Source organism: Bacillus rossius (assembly GCF_032445375.1).
Source record: "Bacillus rossius redtenbacheri isolate Brsri chromosome 9 unlocalized genomic scaffold, Brsri_v3 Brsri_v3_scf9_1, whole genome shotgun sequence".
In the NCBI taxonomy this organism is placed as follows: domain Eukaryota; kingdom Metazoa; phylum Arthropoda; class Insecta; order Phasmatodea; family Bacillidae; genus Bacillus; species Bacillus rossius.
This window is the reverse complement of record NW_026962012.1, coordinates 11,621,730-11,641,319: the sequence shown is the minus strand read 5'-3', so window position 1 is coordinate 11,641,319 and position 19,590 is coordinate 11,621,730. Positions and strand designations below refer to the sequence as shown.

The following is a 19,590-nucleotide window of genomic DNA, read 5'->3' as shown; positions in this document are numbered from 1 at the left end:
TTCCTTGTTGGGTTAAAACCCAGTAACTTTATATAAATTTTATCATCAAAATTTAATTAAGTAATTTTTTTGATAATTTTTAAATTTTTCTGTTTTTAGCTTAATATTTATGGATTTTCAATATTTTGTTGGGTTCCCCAAGATTTTCTTATCATTCCTGTCAATATTAATTTGTTTTCTAAAAGTTCTTGTAGTCATTCCTAGCGAGACTTCTGTTTGTTTCATCCGTGTGCTCCTAGATATTCCTAGCGAGACTTCTGCTGATATTCCCCAAGTGTGTCTTGTTATTCCTGAGAAAACATTTTCTGCGTGTATTTTTTCCATAATGAGGGAAGTAGTTTTATTCAGAGTTTCGTTTAAAAAGTTAATTTCTGTTACTAAATAAAAACATTATTATATTTTAATAATGTAAACTTCACACAAAAAATTATTAATTGCTCATTTAATTACTATGCCTTGAGACAGCTGAGAAACACTGACATACTCCCGCGCCAAGCCTTATTGCAAGATTTGCGAATAATGCGGCAAAATGCGCCTGTCTATTAGTCCATCCGCCACACAGCAGCGTCGTCAGGGAGAGGGCGATCCAGGCGCTGGCCCTATATCTCTCTTCATTGGCGGCTAACTTCTTCTAAAAAGGCATCGAGAAGTTTGTGTTACGATTTGACAAATGCCTCAATCAGTTTGGCGATTAGATATGCATAAAAATAAGTAAGACTCTGCTGTCATGTAAATTTTTTTTGTAGACCATCGGAAGTTAAAAAAACAGCCCCCGTACATGATGTTCAGATTATTGAAACAATTGCATTTTTATTTAAATTATAGAATACAGGTATAAAATTTGTATATTACCTATTTTTTAAATAGTAGTTATGCATATTATTAGTAAAACAAATTTATCCAAAAATTTCATCTCGCCTCAATTCCTACAAGAATGCCTATGTGAAAATTCAGAACTGTAGCTTTAGTTAATATTGCGATATCTGTTAACCAAATAAATCCACAATAATCCCATTTACTTGCACAAATGTAAAATACAAAATATTGTTTACGGCTAAAATTTATATTAAGTTATAATTTATCTTCTTAAATGTATCATATATTGATTAGGTGGATTTCCTATTTTATATTTTTTTTACTGTTAACTTATTTTTACTAATAATAACCGCTGTTACAAAATATTTTAAAGTATTATTATTAAGTTTTATTGCATTGGTGTATACAACTGATTAATATTAAACCATATTTACAACCTTTTCATCCCTTTAGTTGTAGAATTTCAGCAAGTAGTAAAAACGAAGTGGTAGATATTTTATGTTTCTAAATCTTACCAATACCTTACCTTCTCTCATTAGCTTCAGATATATTACTTTTATACTATAACAAAACTGATAGCCCTTTCACCCGTTTCGAATTACATTATTGAAAAATTGGTAAAAAAAAATTCTATCAACAATTTAATGTGGATTTTTCTTAATCAATTTCATAACAACTGCTTAATTTGCTAAGAGATATGATATATTACTATAAACACTAACTTAATTCCGTTTCAATACCTTTGAAGTCGCATTTATAAAATGTTAAAAACACTGTACGTATCTTCTAATTATGTTATTCATACTCAGTTTTTCACATACCACTTGAATTTATTTTTAGATATTATATTTTACTATAAAATCGCACTTACATTTTTACCACCTTTGCATTCAAATCATGATAAATTATATAAAACATTGATATGTTTCATACATACATACATACTTTCTCAGTTTCTTACATTCCACTTTATTTGCTTTGGACATTAATTTTTTTTTCCGAAACTGATCATAATCTACACAACCGTCTTTAAGGCAGAATTTCGAAACTTTTAAATAAATTTTATTCGTAACTCTATATTCTCATTGTCCATTCTAGTTTATCGAATTTTAATTTAGTGTACTTGGAAGTATATATTCCTTAGAACCAATCTTACCGCTACTTACGGGTGGAATTTCCTATGACGGTTAATCATATGTGGTATTTATAAATTTTTTTACCTAATTTTTAACGACATGCGGTATTTTTTTCAATTTGTTTTAGTTAAATCAAATCCTACCCCCTTTTTCACCATCTTAAAAACGAATTTCGGTGTACGGGAAAGAAATTTCGAAAATATAAATGAATGATGTACTTTATTAGTTTATTACCTATAGCTCTAATCGATTCGGAAGAATGTATTTTTATTTTTAAAGCCGTACTCCCCTTTTATATTGATGGATATGAAAAAATTGTTAATTTTTGGTGTGCAGTTACATAATTATTATTTTTATAACCGATATTTTCCTTATGCTTGATTAGTTTGGGTGATGTATATAACTATGCCAAAAATATTAACCCAATTTCCACCCCCTTAAAGTTCGATTTAAAAAAATCACTTACTCTATCATCGCCTCTTTCAATCTTAGCTTCGTACCTCTAATTCTAGTATATTCGGATTTATGCATTTTTCTTATAAAAATTAAACTTATGCCTTCTGCACCAATTAGAGAAATATATCGGAAAATGGTAGAAAAATTATCATATCTATTATTCTTTCTGTGCTTACCGCATATTTTACGTTTTACTCTATTAGTTTCGTGTATATATATATATATATAAATCAAGACTAACTCCCTCTTCAGCCCCTTAAAAAATTAAAACATATTGACGAATAGAAGAAATAATTGACCATATATGAATGTTGTATTTTCTTAGTTTCTTCTTACCTTTAGTTCTAATAGGTGCGAAAGTATGCAGATTTCTTTTTAAAACGATACCTAACCCTTTTACAGTCCTTAGGTTTTCAATTTCACAAAATGATAGAATCGTGGTTAGTATTTTTTAATGTTTAATTTTATACCCAGTATCCTTTATAACGCTTATTATTATTACCGTTGGATGTATAATGAATTATTTTAAAACAATTTTTTTTTTATTTTCATCGTTTTAAGGGTGAAATTCTACAATAATACTTAATTTAGTATAGTTCAAGTAAGTTAAAACCTTACAAATAAAAAAATTTCATCAAAATAAATCCAGCCGTTTTTAACTATTGCGATAAAAAAAAACGACAGAAAATCAAACATACATACATACATACATTCAAGCAAACACACACAGATAACAAGACAAAAATTTTAAATGTTTATTCTTGATTTCTAAGTTATTTGAGTGGACAATTCCAATAGTTTTTTCATCAATTAATCGAAAGTACTTTTTTTTTACCTGAATTTTTTTTATTATTTGCAAGGATCCTTTGTTAGATTCTTTACAAATGTGTTTATAGGTAATGGCTGCGACCCTGTATGTAGTATCTCCTTTTACTAGCACGCAATTGTGCACTCAGTCTTCCTGGCTCCTGGGGAGAGGCACCCGGCGAAATGCGCGAGGGCAGAAATTTAAAACTACCGAGCCAATTAGTCCGTCGCCGCAGGGGTGGTTGTTTCCCCGGATGTGAGCGAGAAGGTCAGACAGCTCGTCGCGAGCTATTCCGACCAATCAGCTGCCGGGGTCCCGGGCTCAGACGATAACTGGGCCTATCCGGTCCGCTCTCCCCGTCGGGGTGCTGTCACAACTTAGAAACACACAACTTAGAAACACACAAGATATAATCTTCTAAGTTATGCCTGTTCCAAGTTGTGTGTTTCTAAGTTATGGTAGTTCTTAGTTATGTGGTTCGGCGTTGTGTGTTTCTAAGTAGTGACGGTTCTAAGTTATGACTTTCTACGTTACGACGTTTCTAAGTTGTGTGGTTCTGCGTTGCGTGTTTCTAATTTGCGTGTTTCTAAGTTATGATCGTTCTAACTTATGACAGTTCTAAGTTACGTGGATTTTTTTCAAGGTTTCTAAGTTGTGTGCTTCTAAGTTATGTGTGGTTCCCCTCTCCGTTGACACCAGCTCAACAGGGGTTGTCATCCCTCACTCGACCAGCTCATCCCTGCAGCGGTTAATTACGTGCAATGTCAATAAACGAGATAAATATATGTGCTGCAAGTATGTACCACGCTCAAAACAATAGCTTTTGACTACTTGTCGACTTGTTTTGTGATGAGCAGCAGAGAAATTTTTCCAAGGAAAAAAGTAATGTACATATCTTTGATATACTGGTAAATGTTGGTAACTAACAGCAACAGGTGCCAGCATGCAGTATATAAAAATTCCTGTCGGCACTGCCTATATTTCGAAGTAGTACCTATTTCTTCTGGAAATATTTTGGAAACTTCTATAAACTCCTGCAACATTTTAAGAATGTAATGCAGCCTACACAACATCCTATATGTTCGCCAATATTCACAACATATCGATTTAACGTTTTCTCATATTCCATGCAGCGAAAATATTTTGAACGCTTTTAACTTATCGCATCCGGCATGAATGTCATAAATAATTTCATATTATGATTACTAAGGCAGTTATGCTATTATTTTGTATCTTCAAACACTATTTTTATCCCTTGCACTAATACGTATTATATTTTATTTGGACACAGGTTTAAATTCAAATTAAAATGGTTATTAATAAATTCTGAAGAATTTTATACTCAGAAAGTTATATATATATATATATTTAATTTCAATAAATGATTTTACGGTAATAGTTAGTTTCAACAAATATTTATTCAGCGAAAGGATTTAAATAAATTTTAGGAGTTTAACAAAAAGTCATAATGTATTCGATAGTATATCTATTTTTAAAAAAGCAATGACGCTCTGACGACCATATAATGAAGAAAAATTTACAAAACAACTTCTGTAATCATTTAATTTTACCTACCCTTTGTTCAGTAAGGATAGAGTTCTTTGACAAGACACACTTTAATTTGTAATTTTCGTGAGTTTACTGTCGAAAACAGCAGGAACATTCACTGAGTTGGATTTTGCAAGATGTACGCAGGTTATCTTTATGTGCTCCAGATTATTCCTGCCAATATTTTGTTAGTGTTTTCCGAGTGCTTCTGGTTATTGCTAGCGGGTTTTCTACTGATATTCTCCGTATTCTGCTTATACCTGAGAAAATAAACTATGCATGTGTTTTAATTTGTAATGAGAAAAGTAATTTTATTCGGAGTTTCGTTTTTGATAAGTGAATTTCTGTTACCTAATTAGCACTTCAATATTTATGCTCAGGTGGAATTCAGACAAAAAGATCCATTACTTAGACGATTGGTTACTTTGTATTAAAACAACTGAGAAACAATGTCACGATTTCCCTTTCCCTTGAGGCCTAACGAAGCTTCCTTCTCTTGCAATCGCGAGTGAGCATCCCACATATCGCATGAAAGAGCGACTGCACCGCTGTGAGTTCTAGGGCCTGAAAAACCCTTTTTGGAATCTGCTTCAAGGTACAAAGCGAGCGATCGAAATGGGACTTAGATCCCGTCATGTGGTCCATCATCTTTAATGTTATGACTTTGCTCATCATGTAGGGCTAAACTAAGCCATCATGTTAAATAACATTGGCCTGCCTGTGACTTATATCTTTACTTTGACCTTTAAGGTTCTGAAATATAAACTTTCATAAAAACTATTTAGAAACATATACATACCTATGTATACAGTGTACATAAGTAGGCCTACATATACCTATATCTGCGCACTCCTTACGTTAACCCTATAAAACGCTCAGCATATTTATGCCGTATTGGAATTATTTAAATTTGAATTGTAAAAATACATCCTTAAAATTTAATTAAAACTAAAAATAATCTTAATGAATAATATACTCCAGGGACGCCGTAATCACTGGTTCAAATACTGTGATAACAAGCATGTTATCCAAATACAATTTTTTTAAATGTATAAACACATATAAAGTACTGTGAATTAAAAATTATATATGATGGTTAACTTTCTAACGCTGGATTCATTGGTTTAAATTTAGATTAACTGATTTTAAAAAATTACCCCGATTGTGGTAGTATTAGATGAAATTAATTAACATGGGACATTGCAGAGGTTTTGTCTATCATAGAAACTAAAAAAAATATATAAACAAAAATACAGATGTAGAAACGCACAAAACCGTAAGCTCTTTTGAGATGCCACGTTTTTACTTAGTAATAGTTTTAATGTTTTTGAATATTTACGTTATAATATTTTATCTATTTATATTTTAGTTTAGTTTTTTGAAGACTGACAAATATCCTGCCATGGCATATGTCCAAAATATTTTAACTTATTACTCACCCACATTGTAAAAAAAAAAACTTTTAATGTTACAAAAATGTCCCCGTAAAGTTAATTCATGTTCTTTGGATAAGTGGCTATGATAATTAAGGCATCACGATTTTCTTGCTAAATACAGGCCTATGGCTCATGTCCAAATTCCGGTAAACCTACTAATATAATCAGACCGTATCTGAACCAAATCATTAGAAAACCATTATCGTGTTAGAGTCAGTGCTGTCTTAGGTAATTTATCGCATAGCTGTGTACTTTAGATTCTGTCATTTACCTGTATCATAAAATAAAATATAAAACACATTAAACATGATATTTAACAACTATAAAACATTAATATATTGAATTCACAGTTAATACTTAAATGTTTTAATTCAATCATATTAAAGTTCTAATGTAAAAGTATATATCTCCTTCAAAAAAAAAAAAAAAAAAAAGGCGCAGTTTGGTTCTACGCCGTATATTTTGCGTGAAAACGTCGGGATAAAACTTACCAAATTTATTTATTATTTACATTTAATTTAATTATTAATCTCTTTAATACTTTGGTTATATGATCCATAAACATTTTGACTGTTGCAGGCCGCTGTATGCCTGGGCCAGCTACGTAATCGCTTTACTTTCTTTTTTTTTTTTTCCATTTTGTTTTCGACGCTGCCGTAGTTCTCGCATTCGCTCAAGCACTGACTGGACTTTTAAAGCTTTTTGTATTCCTTTCGACGCCAGCTTTTCTCTCACTTGCGTTTTCTATGAGTTATCATTAATAATTTTGTAATTTTTAATTATTACCTATTTTCACTTAAATTCCGGCGAAAATTTTATTGGATCACTTTGGATTCTAGTAGAGCTCCCAAGTAATTCCCAACGAAACAAAAATCAATATCCCAGCTAAACGCGTTTTCACGCTACACCTATTTATAACCTTGCACGTAGCTAATTCGTAACCATCACGCGCATGAGACTACACTGGTACGAAGACGTCAAACACGTACAGACTCGATCTAGCCGTTGTGGGCTCAATCATTGTTGACGTATATCTAGTCTCGTAGTTATTAGAGAATCAAATATGAAGGTGTTTTTCACGTGACAACGTCTAATAAATCGATGAACTCCGGCTGCACGCACGAAAAAGTGTCACGTTACGCACATTGTTCCGTTACGATGAGTCCCGTTACGCACATTGTTCCGTTACGCTGTGTCCCGTTACGCTCATTGTACACTTGCGCCGCATCTATCTCTCTTCCACTCGATTGGCCTAAGCGTCCGAGGAGAAGAAAGACAACGGCAGCACACAACTTACAGCTACACGTGAACTAGTAAGTATTTATTATTTTATTATTAAAATAAATAAAAAAGATTCAATTTTATTCATAAAAGTATGCAATCATTTCATCAATGTTTTGTTACGACGTTGTCACGTTAAACTATCGTCCGTAAACCGACTTTACAGACAACCAATTTTTTTAATTCAAGAAAGTTTGATCGAACATCACAGTAACGAGCCAAGAGTCGTTCCCACGTAAACAATCCGTAAGGACTAGCCCCTATGCGTGTCGCGGTTCCCAGAGCGAGGAACAGATTGTTGTCTCCGTGGTTGTTCCACGAAGAGGAGGAGACAGAAGACAACGATGCGACATCTCGTGGAGCGAGAGGCAGAGGAGGGAGGGGAAAAAAAGGACCAATAAGCGGGCGCGCACCGCACAGCCGACTCGCCCCTCGACTGTAAGTTGATCGAACAGTTTCGAGTTGCCTATCGTTCCGGGCCGCCGAGCCGAAACAATTCCCTCAACAGCCCTCGGGATGAAGTTACTGGTTCGGGGGGGAAGGGAGTGTAGAGGAGGGGTGGGAGGAGGCTGGAAGTTGGCAACACTGCGATCCACCCGGGTGCTCGCCGACCCCCTCCGGGCGTAACTTCCAGCAGTGTCGCGGGCAAACAGGGAACACACGCGCCTACACGCCTCGCCGAGAAAACACCCGGGCGCCTGACAGTTGCCTGCCTGCTCCGCCGAACTTCAGGAGCGCTCGCTGTTTGGGACACCTTTCCAGTCGCGGCACACAAACAAACTATTGTTCAAAGCACGCAGCATTCTGCTTTATTTTTATTTTTATTTTTTTAATATTCATACGGCGTTCGGTAGAGTTACATAATTTTGTGAAAATGGAACTGAACTTGATGAACGGAAATGTTTCACAAAGATGGCGGACCCAAATGTAGGAGGTAGGAAGGCTAAAACAAAGCACTACAAAAAAGTGTTGTAAGTGTGGGTCAGTCGAACACTTACGTCGTAACAGTGTAATGACCTCAGGGACGGACACGGACAGTATACGCGAATGTTGGGAGTGTGGTAACCCAAGCCACGGACAAGATAAGTGTTACTTGAAAAAGCGCGTCGTAACAAAAGGGCCCTGAATCAATAAAAAAAATCGGTAGGTTCGCTTCAAGTTCCAATTATAATTGGAAAAATTTGCGTGAATGGTCTTGTGGACACAGGATCATCGGGCACGCTAATAAGTAAGAAATGGTGTAACCAGATTCTTAGGGAAAATGATGTAGGATCAATAAGGGTATGGAAAATTCCGCTGGTAAAATGTACTACCGCTGACGGAGGTTTGTTGTCATCATGACGCATCGCGCGTGTACCAATTAGGATCGGCGAATTCACTTGGAAATATGATTGTTACGTGATTGAAGACAAAAACTATCCGGTTATCATAGGAATTGATTTTTTGACTCATACGCAGGCAGTAATTTATTTTCGCAAAAGGAAACTTCGTTTTGAGTTTAGTGAAAAAATAGAACATGAAGTAGATTTCCCCATTTGGTAGTAGGTAAAGGGGAAAAACAGGAAAAAACAGCTACACCATGTAGCGATAAACGAGGAACGTGATAAGATGATGGAATATTTTCAGGAAAAATACTCAAATGTTTTTACAGATAATTTTGCTCATTGTACCATTTGCCGTACCGTTTTCACTTAAAGGATGGGGAACCAGTTGTTTGCGCTCCATACAAGGTCGCGGCCGTTAAGGTCAAACCATTCCTAATAATGATCGCAAAAATAGTCGAGGAAGGCGTAATTGTTAAGTCAACAAGTAAATACGCAAGTCCGGCATTTTTGGTACCGAAAGACAAGGGTGAAATATCTGGGTATCGCTTGGTAACAGACCTGAGACAGTTTACCCTTAAGTTATGCCCGGACCTATTTCCGGCGCCGAGTTGTAGACCTGGCTTTACAGCAGCTGAGGAAAGTGAAATACTTCACCATACTGGACTTAAACCAGGCATTTTTGAAAATCGAGTTACACCCAAAATCTAGAGAACCGTTGTCCTTCGTGACGCCGTGGGGGCAGTATAGTTGGTGTCGCGTGCCGTTTGGTTGTAATGATGGTGTACAGGCATTGTCAAGAGTACTAGAGCATGTATTAGGAAAGTATCAGTACGAGTTTGTGTTTAACTATACTGATGACGTGTGCATTTATAGTTACACGTCGGACGAGCATAAAATGCAGATAGAAACAGTACTGACAGCCTTAAGTGACGTATGATTGACGGTAAATCCGAAGAAGGTGACCTGGGTATAGGAGCGAACGAAATATCTTGGGTTTATTATTGCGGAAAGTCAGTTGCGTTTGGATCCTGAAAAGGAAGCGGCAGTGATAAATTTCCCTCGGCCGAAAAATTTGAAGGCTGTACGTAGATTGCTGGGAATGTGTGTGGCTACTACGCTAAGTTTATACCCGGATACGCGGAGATGACAGATCCTCTAAATCAATTGAAGAGAAAGGGGGTAGAATTTGACTGGACGGACCAACACGAAATGGCGTTTAAATCTCTCAAACGTGCACTAACTACACCGCCAGTTTTAACATTGCCAAATTTCAATAATGAATTTGTTTTGCAGACAGACGCGAGTGGGATCGCCGTAGGAGCTGTACTAAATCAGGGGGTGAATGGTGATTTAAAACCGGTAGCTTACGCTAGCAGCCTATTAAATGCTAATGAACGTAATTACACTGTGTATGAAAAAGAATGTTTGGTATGTCTGGTAGGCATGGAAAAATTCAGCGAGTATTTGGAACCCATGAAATTTAAAGTCGAAACAGACAACCAAGCTTTAAGTTGGTTGCTAAAATCCAGGAAGCCGTTAGGGCGGATTGGTCGTTGGATTATGCGATTAACGCGTTTTAATTTTACTTTTAGGCATATTAAGGGCACCATAATAAGGTAGCGGATTGCTTGTCTAGAATGTTTTCTGAGGAAAATACGGGAGTGAATGACATCACGGACGAGTGTTACGATGACATCAGGATGTCATGTGTGTTAAACCGAGTACCGGAAGTCTTTGTAGACTTAAAAAGCAAACAAGAGGATCAAGAATGCGTGGAAATACGTCAGAAAATTATCAACGGTGACAAAAAGTAAGACTTAAAAAGCAAACAAGAGGAGGATCAAGAATGCATGGAAATACGTCAGAAAATTAACGGTGACAAAAAGTATGTCGTTGAAAGCGGACTGATCGGAAAAACAGACAAAAAGGGGCAATTCCTTATAATTTTACCACGGGAGTTGAGAAGGCTGGCATTTCAGTATTATCATGAAACGTTTTTCAAGGCACATCAGGATTGAGAAAGCACTCAACAATGGATAAAACGTGACTTTTTCTGGCCGACGGTCACAAAAGATATACAGAGCTGGGTACGTGAATGCGATATTTGCCAAAGAATTAAACCGAGGAATATCAGAAAAGAAGAAAACACCACGCCTAAGTGGCGACTAAACCGTGGGAGAGGGTCTACATGGATATATTGGGACCGTTGCCTAGGAGTAGGACTGGTATTAAGTACACATTATTACTAATCGATAGTTTTACCAAGTTTGTTTTGTTATTTCCCATGAGACAGACGCTATCCCAGGACGTTATTGCAATCTTGACGGAAAGGTTTTTTTTTTTTTTTTTCCAGTTTTTGGCTTACCCTTGGCAGTCGTAACTGACCCCGCTTCTTAGTTTGTGTCGCGACAAATGAAGAGTGTAGCCTTAAACTGAGGTGTGAGTTTTTTTGATGGTTTTTAATTCAGTTTCGGAAAAATTTGGAAGTCAAATGTCACCAAGTCCAAGATAGCGGTCGGTAGGGACCGGAAAAATTCGCGGGTTCAAAGCCCTGTAGGATGAACTCCATAGTTATACGTACACTCGGTCAAATGCCACCCACTCATTGGCTGCTGTCTTGTGAGACGTCCCAACGTAACAGCCTGTGATTCGATAAAGCTTTGGTTGGGTGTTTCTAATTGGCCCAGAGTCATCCAGGTGAGTTGCGAGCCAATAGCAGAGGCGGCACTGAGGTATGACTATTTGCATTTCAGCCTATCGCGAAATGAATTCGCGAATTTGTCCGGTCTCTAGCGGTCGGTCGTCGACCCCCCATCCGCACACCCAACTGTGAAGACTGCACCAGGAGTGGCATAGGCGAGGCCATTCTTCCTGGCCACTGGCGCGCAGGACGCCTGAGTTGCGTCTCGACGCGCACCAGACGCCCGCGGCTGCTTCAGGTGGAGGCGGGGACGGGGTTCCGCTCCACCTGGAATTCAATAACATGCAAATAGCGCCGAGGTGAAGTTCTCGCCGCGTCTGCGGCTGGCGGCGGTGCGCGCCCGCCCTCGGACGAGACTCGCCCGGCCAGCCACGTATCACAAGTTTCCGGACTGCCCTTAGCCCCGGCTCGCAGACAGAGAGAGAGAGCAGTTTCATAGGAGACGGGTTATTACGATAATACCACGGCGCGCCTTCGCCAGAGCTCCGCAAAGCGCCCCCGAGAGCCATTAGGGATAACGACCCATCCTGCGTGGCTGACAATGGCATGCACAAAAACCCACTTCACCAGAGGAATTACCTGTACTTACCGGGTAATGAGCGCGGCACTTCGTTAGAACTGAAGCCAACTTACCTGAAAACCAAGGAGAAGAAAAGGTAATTATCATCAGTATCTCGGTTTTTGTGCATTCTTACACTACAGCTTACTCAGTTCAAAGAGTTATCTCAAACTTTGCTAAAAAATAATGTAAAGTAATAAAATAATTCGTTTACATATAAACAATTTAACGTACAGTTCTTTAAGCTATAGTAATAATTAAAAAGTATAGTTTTATCACGTTAAGTATTCTTCACTGCAAAAATATTCCCTTTTACGTAGGAAACTCATAATTTATAAACAAATGCACTTCTTAAAAATAATTGCATAGTTACTTTGTTTAACAGACTGCAAGTGAAATCACTCGAACGACTGGAGATGGAACATACAAGCCATACATGAGCTGAGATGTGCCTGCGAATCAGGCACGCAACCAGACTGGGACAAGAACTCACACTGCATCCACCCCCCCCCCCCCTTTTTAAAAAAAAAACCAACAAACTAAAACCTTTCCCGATAACACCTCCTATCGTCATCAAATATTAATAAAACTATTCCAAGTTTTAAATTAAAGTATGTGGTAAATAAATAGAGTTATTTGCAGTCATTTTATTTTTAGTACATCGGAAGTTAGATAGTACGCAAAAAAAAAACAGTTTTTTTTTTAATATTTGACGATATACATGGGAGAGTAGGGTATAACGGGGTACTTAGTATAAATCGCTTTTATTTATTGTTTTAATATTGCTGTATCTGTCTGAAAACATCAGCATGCGTAGATTAGAATGTGAGTTTAATTCTGCAACTAGTACCGTGTCTTCTGATATATTATTCTTGCTGAGATATTTATTTATTTGAATGTATGCACACTACCCTGTTTTACCCAACTGGTTGGGTAAAACGGGGTACAGAAAGCAGATTTTTAAATGATTAAACATGTGCATTATAAAAAATTCTGAACAACATGTAGTATGACAAATAAATACAAATGTCAGTAAAAATATGAGAATTAAAAAAAAATCAATTATAAGCCTTCACCTTACATTTTCCTCTGTATTTGCAGTAAAACTTCACAAAAACATTGGTTTGCGGAAAATCACAAACATTGTTTGAACAACAATAACACAACACTGTTAATTTTGAGGAAGTGGTTAGTCTAATAGCATAATCTAATTATGTATAATACAAACTTGCATATGCGGTTAACCCAAATATCTGACAAAACATATGATTGTTTAATTAGCCTAATATGGCATAGTAGGCCCATCAGAACACAAAATAAGGCCTGAGTCTATATTCCAAACTGGCAGAAATCACATTCAAATGGCCTACAGTCATCTGTGTCTACACCAGCACATCCTTCATGGCTCCAAGAATGACACTTTAATCATTGCACCCAACTTTCGGCTGATTTTGAAGTGGAGAACTGTTCAGCGCAATAAATGCAAGGAACGTCATCATCATCAGACACACGCAAAGTTACTGTTGGTATGGATTTTTTCCTGTCTTCTTTATTCTTATGTGTTTTAGAACTGTTTTGAGATTTCGACACACCAGCATTTTTCCTTTTTAAAGATTTTGGTGAAGCTGACTGAATAATAATTAGTTCGTTCTTATATGGCGAGTCGGTCAGCACAGCTGCCTTGCCACGTCGTCGTCCTCTTCCTTCTGCAGGATTTCTTTTGGCATGGGTAATCGGCATCACTGTAGTCGGTGGAATTGTGAAGCTACTGTTTGATGAAGCATTTCGATTGTTTTTATCAGATAGGCCTAAACGAGATTCAGTTGGTGAAGATACCAAACCAGATGTCCCAGGAATATTACCAACACTGACATTTCCATGGGACTCTGAAGGCATTGTGTAAGCTCGGTCAGTTGTTGCAGCAGTCACTGGAATATCACCTACACTGTCATTTCCACTCGGTTCTGAAGGCCTGGAGTTAGCTCGGTCAGTTGTTGCAGCAGTCAGTGGAATATCACCGACAGTGTCATTTACACTCGGTTCTGAAGGCCTGGAGTTAGCTCGGTCAGTTGTTGCAGCAGTCAGTGGAATATCACCGACAGTGTCATTTCCACTCGGTTCTGAAGGCCTGGAGTTAGCTCGGTCAGTTGTTGTCGCTGGCTGAAACATCCAATCTGGGAAGATACTTGCATCAAGGGGAAATATTCCAGTTCTTCTGAAACCATTTACCGCAGTTTCCATAGAAGCGGCCTTCATAAATGCAGCGCCATAGAGTTTCCCGATCTGGTTAATTGTAATGGGACGTCCAGGATGTAAACGAACCCATTTCCTTGCTTCTTCACTATAATACTGCATCAGTGGGGACATGAAGGAAACATGTAAGGGCTGCAACCTATGGGTACAGTGTGGGGGGAAACACAATAGGACGACATGGTTTTTCGAGCATGGTTTTTATTTTTAAAAATAGAAAAAAGATAGTCAAATTACAATTTAATTACATGGGCCTACAACATTTTTACGTTTTCCATTTTTTTCCTCGCCGATACAAGACTTTTGGTTGACTGTATAAATGTACTGTAGGTAACTCTGTATAACATTTAGTATGCATAACAAAACTGTTTTTAATTTTAAAAGTCATTTGCACAATTGATCGAAAAGATGGTTAAAACAGGAAACTGGTTGGGCAGAACGAGGTACTACCCCGTTTTACCCATTACCTGTGTACCCTGTTTTACCCTACATGCAGGTTCTCAAGCAAAAACGACAACAGAAAATCTTAACACCCGTCAATTACATCGGTTACTATGGCACAACATAGCAAATATAATACTTTACTTGAATACAACTTACCATAAAATATATCTGCAACCACTGATTAAATATTGTATAGCCAATACACGCTAAACATTTTAGTGAAACATCATAAATTTGTAATTTCCATTATTACGCACGAAAGAATACTGTGCGACACTTCATACTACCTCACTCTAGTGACGACGTATAGAGGAGTAACTTACCAAACGTACACACAGATAGCAGTACGTGTACGTAAAATAACGGTGGTACCCCGTTCTACCCAACTACCCTGTTTTACCCAACTCTCCCCTATGCATCTTTCAATAAAAACGATTAAGTTCATCTGCCCTCCAACTTAATTTTTTCTAGTTTAGCAACCCCCCCCTCCTCATATTTCAACACCACCCTCTTATTACGTGCCTGCTGCAAATTTAACAAAAATAATACGACCTTGCACTCCGCCCTTCATCATGAGCGCATTGCATGTTTACTGCAGCCAAGGCCTGCGCAATGTTTGCGGGACGCCCAATCTACCAGGTGGGTTGCAGTGTTGCACCGCAGAAACAGTTTTGAAAGGACTTCATTTCACGTACTGTGCCCGGCAGTTATCTTAGCGTCTCTCAGCGCGGGGGTGCGGGGACAGCGGGACCGAAGACACGTAGCCGAGAGCCGTGTAGTGGCTGTTAGGAAAATATCGCCCTTCAGTGTATACCCGAAAATGGAAGGCGAAGGTGGCAGCTCGCAGAGGCTCGGTAAAGTGATACATAGCGGAGAGCGGGAAATAATAAAAACAGTTTATTCTATAGTATAAGTTGCTATTACTCCAAAAAAGCGCAAAAGTGGCTTAAATGGAAAGTTTAACATTGTAAGTTATATGTTCTGCATTGTTTGTACACTATGAATGCTGACAATCGAATAGTAATAATAGTAATTAATTTTAACTTAATTTTGTTTTTCGTCACCTAATACAATAAATTATCATGGAAAGAGAACTTCACACTTACATTATACAAATCATATAATATATATGAGGTTTTTAAGGTTATAATATGCATTCTAAAGTGGAAGTACAATGCAAATTGTATTTAGATTTATAATAAATAATCAATAAAAGGTGCATTAAAATATAAAGCCACACATACACGAGCATTTTTTAAATGCCATTAACGTTGGTAGTCAGGTGTTTCCTAAACGACAGACATGAAGTTAAAGCAGCAAATATAACATAACAACCTCCATGTTTAGTTAAATGTAAATCCAGCGCTAAATGGCACGTTTTAGGTACGGAAACCGGAGAACGATAAGGGCTAGACTGGCTCCTACGTCATCAACTGTTAGATAGCTTTCGCGCGGAGAGTTACAACTGCGTAATGTTTTGGTCGTTTGCTTTTTCTTGTAAGACTTTTTTTAAAAATAACTTTGAGAACACAATGAATTGAGAATGATAGTTTTAAATTTATTTTACATACTAAGTGACCTAGTTTTCCAAAATAAATCGTGTCTGGTTTTCGCTAGTTACTGAGGTAACAACATTTCAATTAATTTTGGTTAGCATAATAATTAGCAGACACCGTAAGTATATTTGATGGGACAAAGTAAAATGTTGCAGGTTTAGATAATAGTTTGTTACATTTCCTGACAGATGAGTACAAATATTCGAGCACAACCACAGCAATTTACACAATGTTACACTTTATGTAGTACAAGTACAATCCATAGGATTCCTCACTTTTTGTTTGGTAACCCAGCGCTCTTAGCCAAAAGGCTTACCGCCCTGGGGCCCCCACGGGCGTGGATACAGACTTACGTAGTGTAGGAAGTCACGCGCCGAATGTTTTCTGTTCTGCTAGTACAAACCTGTCCACTGACCTTGACAATAGGGTATCGCTTTCTCTTCGCCCTCCCCTTTCCCCCAGACAGGACTAGGGAGCTCAGGCGCCAAGTTATCTGCCGGTCACAGTAAGGGACTGCGCTAATTGACGGAAATTTTTACCTCGGACCTCTTAGCCGGCGTCAGGCGCGGTCGAACTTCATTTTCGCAATGTTCAATGCGTTGCAAAAATGGCGATAGTGAGGTACAAAGAGACTTACTTGATGTCCCAGAATGCAATCTCCTGGCAATACTTAATCCCATGGATGATTTGAAAGGCAGCTTTGCTGAAAGAAACACGTGGGCGGCCTCCAAGCGCCTGGGCTTGCCGATGTCAGCCTGGGCGGCACATGCCTGAACGGCACATGCCTGAACGGCACATGCCTGAACGGCACATGCCTGAACGGCACATGCCTGAACGGCACATGCCTGAACGGCACATGCCTGAACGGCACATGCCTGAACGGCACATGCCTGAACGGCACATGCCTGAACGGCACATGCCTGAACGGCACATGCCTGAACGGCACATGCCTGAACGGCACATGCCTGAACGGCACATGCCTGAACGGCACATGCCTGAACGGCACATGCCTGAACGGCACATGCCTGAACGGCACATGCCTGAACGGCACATGCCTGAACGGCACATGCCTGAACGGCACATGCCTGAACGGCACATGCCTGAACGGCACATGCCTGAACGGCACATGCCTGAACGGCACATGCCTGAACGGCACATGCCTGAACGGCACATGCCTGAACGGCACATGCCTGAACGGCACATGCCTGAACGGCACATGCCTGAACGGCACATGCCTGAACGGCACATGCCTGAACGGCACATGCCTGAACGGCACATGCCTGAACGGCACATGCCTGAACGGCACATGCCTGAACGGCACATGCCTGAACGGCACATGCCTGAACGGCACATGCCTGAACGGCACATGCCTGAACGGCACATGCCTGAACGGCACATGCCTGAACGGCACATGCCTGAACGGCACATGCCTGAACGGCACATGCCTGAACGGCACATGCCTGAACGGCACATGCCTGAACGGCACATGCCTGAACGGCACATGCCTGAACGGCACATGCCTGAACGGCACATGCCTGAACGGCACATGCCTGAACGGCACATGCCTGAACGGCACATGCCTGAACGGCACATGCCTGAACGGCACATGCCTGAACGGCACATGCCTGAACGGCACATGCCTGAACGGCACATGCCTGAACGGCACATGCCTGAACGGCACATGCCTGAACGGCACATGCCTGAACGGCACATGCCTGAACGGCACATGCCTGAACGGCACATGCCTGAACGGCAAATGCCTGAACGGCAAATGCCTGAACGGCACATGCCTGAACGGCACATGCCTGAACGGCACATGCCTGAACGGCACATGCCTGAACGGCAAATGCCTGAACGGAAAATGCCTGAACGGCACATGCCTGAACGGCACATGCCTGAACGGCACATGCCTGAACGGCACATGCCTGAACGGCACATGCCTGGGCGACACATGCCTGGGTGCTCGGCAGTTATTAGGGCAGGAGACTACAACACTTGGTTTCGCAGATCAGGCCGCATCTTTGATCAGTTTTGTGAAACATCACATATAGTCACGTGGCATTTGTTTCATTGTCACTCTGGTACGTGTCCAAAAGTACGAGAACCTAATTTATTACACGGTAAATATATAAAAAAAAAATTCTTTTTTTAGACTTCTTCTAACATTGGTAGTAAAGGTATTCCATTAAAAAAAAAAAAAAAAAGGGGATTGTCTGTAAAGTCGGTTTAAGGACGATAATTTTACGTGATAACGTCATAAGAAAACATTGATGAAAAATTGCATACTTCTTAATATTCAAATATTATTTACAGTTTTTGGAATTTTAATTTAAATAATTTGTTTAAATATAATCACGAACAATTAGTTATAGAAGTAAACTGAAATCAAACCAATGTCAATGAATTGTTAATTTGAAATGACGAAATTGGACAAATAAAACAAATTTTTTAAATTTTTGCTTTTAAAAAGCCCACCTTAACCTGTTTGATATTATAGAAGATTTTCTCGCACGGTGGTTGGCCGGTTCTTGCACGCTCGGCTAAGGCGGAACGTGACAATGAGTCATGCTTTTTCGTGCGTGCAGCCGGCGTTTATCGATTTATAAGAAGTTGTCGCGTCAAAAAAAAAAAAAAACAAATTGTGTTCTTGAATTGAAATGTTTCAAAGATTTCCCATGAGCTTAAACAAAAAAAAATAATGTGTGTCTGGCTGGTTTCAGGACTAAATAACGACATGATATAAAACGCGAACGCACCCAAAACCAAACAGACCCACGTTAAATTGGAATCACCTCGTCCAGTCTAACAAGTCCGCAGTCCGGATGCAATCGGCCACGACAGCTACTCGCTGTATCGCTCGCTGCACAGGAAAGCATCCGGGGGTGACTAATGTTCTCCGGGGGATTTATCGAAGCGCTGCGTCGGTCCGGCCGATGACAAATGCGCGGTCGCATAGCGGCGACGGGGCCGGCGCTTCTGTGCCGCAGACGCCGCGCGCCCTGGTTGGCTAACGAGGCCGCGGGCAGACTGGACGAAGCACGTGTCCGCGGTCTCACGGCCCGCCGGTACACTCTGTTCCGCTTGATCCGGCGCTGCCGCCACAGTTCGCCGGGATTACGGCGGTACCAGTGCCGGCCGCTCAATGCAACCCGCCTGTACTGCACACAACTCCATGTATTATTCATCAGTACTTTATATTGCCAGCTATTCTGTTTGAACACGAAGTTAAAATAACCAGGACTATTATTTAAATCTTAACAGACTCTCTTTGAGC

General features: G+C 39.3%; 1 long non-coding RNA gene across 1 annotated transcript in view; it reads right to left on the bottom strand.

The window, feature by feature from the left end:
- Positions 1–8,289: 8,289 nt before the first annotated feature.
- The window catches only part of LOC134542743 (uncharacterized), a 617,578-nt gene continuing 606,277 nt past the window's right edge, over positions 8,290–19,590 (bottom strand). Inside the window, exon 3 of the long non-coding RNA XR_010076847.1 lies at positions 8,290–12,140. This is a non-coding gene — a long non-coding RNA (uncharacterized LOC134542743). The remainder of the gene's footprint in view (positions 12,141–19,590) is intronic.